Source organism: Gavialis gangeticus, unplaced genomic scaffold (genome assembly GCF_001723915.1).
Source record: "Gavialis gangeticus isolate Ggan-Ray unplaced genomic scaffold, GavGan_comp1, whole genome shotgun sequence".
Taxonomy (NCBI): Eukaryota; Metazoa; Chordata; order Crocodylia; family Gavialidae; genus Gavialis; species Gavialis gangeticus.
The window spans coordinates 66,571,653-66,574,864 of NW_017728994.1; the positions used below are offsets into that span (position 1 = coordinate 66,571,653).

Genomic DNA, 3,212 nt, shown 5'->3' on the forward strand with positions numbered 1-3,212 from the left:
ATTCCTTCCCCCTGCCAACACTCCTCCACTCCCGCCCAACAGCTGGCAGGAGAGGGGCTGGCAAGGGAGTGTTCAAAGCCTGGCAGAGCGGAGAGGTGTGCACAAGAATTCCCCCTTGGCCAACGCAGGCATCTGCCTGCCTTGGCCAACTCATGAGTGACCGTGTATTCTGTTCATTAACAGGTCAATCTACACAGCTTAGATAAAGCTGCATAGACTGAATCAATTCTACCTCAGGCTTGTTGACTTTCTGTACTTAGCCTTGGAGCTGAGTAACCATTGCATGCTCCATCTGCAACCTGAAATTGGCGATGGTGACAGTGACGATGATGGTGGTGATATAGGGGGGGATTCTGGGAGGTATTTTTCTCTGAATCTGTGGGGCCTTTATTAAGTTCATCTCCATTACTGCTGCTTCTTTGCATAACTTAAAGGTAGACCAAATATTTTCTTTCATGTCATGAATGCCCACGCAGAAGGATACCAAACTACTGGAAGGCTCTGCATGGAAACTTAGCAGAAACAGAATAATTAGGCTAAGGAATAAATGCACCTTATATTTTAAGGAACTTGGCATACACATGGTTGAAAAACTTTTTTCTTTTGCCAGCTTCTGGTTGGACTCTAGTTTAAAACCTCCTGCTTGTCTCTGCTACTCAGTGATTGGAATTAAAGCTTCTTGCAGTAGCAAAAGCACAGTACATTTCCCCCCTCCCCCCCCATACGTTTGATCTCTGAGGGGAAAATGTGCTACCCTCAAGATCAATATTGATTTATTTTCTGCTTGGCATTTATACAAAACAAAAAGGTTGTTATCTAAAGCTGTTGGCGCCCCTGCCACCAGTTCTAAGAACAATGAACATAAATAACAATTTGCTTCTTTATCAACAGGCAACAGATCTCCAGCCCCTATGAAATACAAGCTCCTTGCCTCTCTTCACGTTGTGCAAAAGGTTGCACAAATACATGTATTTTGCTGTATACTCTGAATGTTGCCCAGGATATTTTGAACCAAAGAAAGTGGGGGGGAAGGGGAAATTGTTTGAGAGCTGAAGGGTCCTTTCTTTTCAATCAAGACCTATTAAGCTCCAGTAACTCTGCCTGTAGAAGTGGCACAAAGAAAGAACAGATCCCTCACCTAGGAAGGTTCAAAGTCATTTAAGATTGCATGGACCAAAATACTTATTTGCCAAAGAATCATGTGGTCACTTACATTGATATATTCCTTGTAGATACTATTTTGCTATGCCTAGAGATTTTCATCCTATTGCCAGTATCCAGCACCATTTGCTCAAGCCATTTACATGTCTCTTGCAATTTATTCACACTTTTCTTGACAGAAAGACTCCAATGACAGATAACATTAGAGAAAGAAAATCAAATTTAATTATCTGCCAGTAAATAAGCAGGTATTCACATCTAGCTTTTTGTAAATAGAAAGTAAAAGGGCTGTGGAGGGGGATGAGATTAAAATACTTGCTATAGTTTCTTCAGCATGGGATAAGTGCATTTGACAAGGAAGCACCTCAGGAAGAGCTTCCCAATTAGACAGAATAAAAGAACAAACACTGGTAGCCACAGTAATTCCTATGCTGCAAAGACAATAAGTTGCCTCAGAAACAGCAAAATAGCTCATTGCAAATGATCTTAGTGAGAGCTGACCTTGCAGCTCTAATAAATCACATATTTTATGAAACTGGAAATTTAGGTGCGTTTGCAGACACCTTTTTTCCAGTGAGTTGCTCAAAATTAGTCTTTCCAACTCCAAATATGCATAGGCACCTGTTTGATAGTTATATCTGGTATATATTTAATTCTATCATACAGAAGCTATACTTGTAACAGGGCACTGAATAATGGCTGAAGGAAAGGTAAAGCAATGTAAACACACTGTATACCATTTTAAATGCAATTATTCTAGAAGTTCAAGGTCTTCCAGGTGAGGATGGATATTAGTAATCCTATATGTGAAATATGTCTGTCAAATACTGAGCGGATTATGGACTCTCTCTTTCCAAAATCAAAATAGATCCCACAACCCCAGCACCACTTCTTACTATAGGTGTGATTCTTACATTTCAGATACTATGATATTTATTAGGGTCTTGTGAGGCAGTGTCTGTTTTTGTGTTATTACATTTCAAAGCTATTTGCTGGGGGTGGGAATTAGCATCTTCCTGGAAGAGTGGTAGCAATAATGTCAGTGAACCCATCACTATTTATGAGAATGCCACATATGACAAGAAATTCTCTGATGAAGCTTCTTAGAGATATCATCATCATATATCAACTTAATACTTCTGAAGTTACTGCTGCACACTCTTAGTTTATGGATCAATGACATTTCTGCCTAATTAAAACTGCAATTGCAGAGTATATTTCTATCTCTGCCTATGGTTGCTATAATCATTTCTGGAAACTCCATATGTTGTACAACAAAGCAGTACACTCTACTCTTGCCCAGTACATACATTAAAAGGCAGTTTCTGTATCACACTGAAACTTGCTGTGTAAAGCTGTTTTTGAAGTGCTGTAGCTGAGACTTGTGCTCCTACATTCTTTGCATGTTCCCCAGTCCAAAACGATTATCACCACCTTCCTATTCCATTTTGGGGATTAGCCCCCACTTTGAGTCAGCACTAGAGGTTTAACAGGGCATCTCTGTGCCCTGGGCATCAGTGGCACATGGGGCAACAGTAGCTGCTGGGTTGCTGGTGACAGTGGCAGCCAGCAGGTGCAGCAGCTGCTATTTTTGCACCCCACCCCGGTAACTGGGCTCCTAGGGTTGCAGCTCACTTTGGCTAGAGCCCTGAGTGCTCTCACTTAGATTGCTGCTCAGCACCCATAAAAAGCCAGTGGAGCTTTATGAATAAGTCCCATAGGGATCCAAGTTATTAACTCATGGCTTCTGCTTCCCTTCTTTCTGGAGTCCGATGGTATACATTACCCACTCAGCCAATTTAGCCAATTCAGGCTTATTTGAAAAAAAATTGGAGAATCACAATTTGCATCATAAGTATGAACCATGTTAAGACCATGATAGTTAGATGTGTCAAATCCCTTTATTTTGCAGCTATGAGTTAAACAGGAATAAAAAATCTTTGTTTTTAAAAAGTTCACTTAAATTTGTCCCCACAAAGCTGTCAGTCTCTCTCAGTGTCTAATGACTCATCATGCTGTACCCACAGTCTCTGCTGAACATCTTGTGTATC

General features: G+C 40.8%; 1 long non-coding RNA gene across 1 annotated transcript in view; it reads right to left on the reverse strand.

Annotated features, from left to right (window-relative positions):
• The window catches only part of LOC109287273, a 9,052-nt gene extending 6,593 nt beyond the window's left edge, over positions 1-2,459 (reverse strand). Inside the window, exons 1-2 of the long non-coding RNA XR_002094806.1 lie at positions 2,450-2,459; positions 493-499 (exon numbers count right to left, since the gene is read on the reverse strand). This is a non-coding gene — a long non-coding RNA (uncharacterized LOC109287273). The remainder of the gene's footprint in view (positions 1-492; positions 500-2,449) is intronic.
• Between the last annotated feature and the right edge of the window lie 753 nt (positions 2,460-3,212).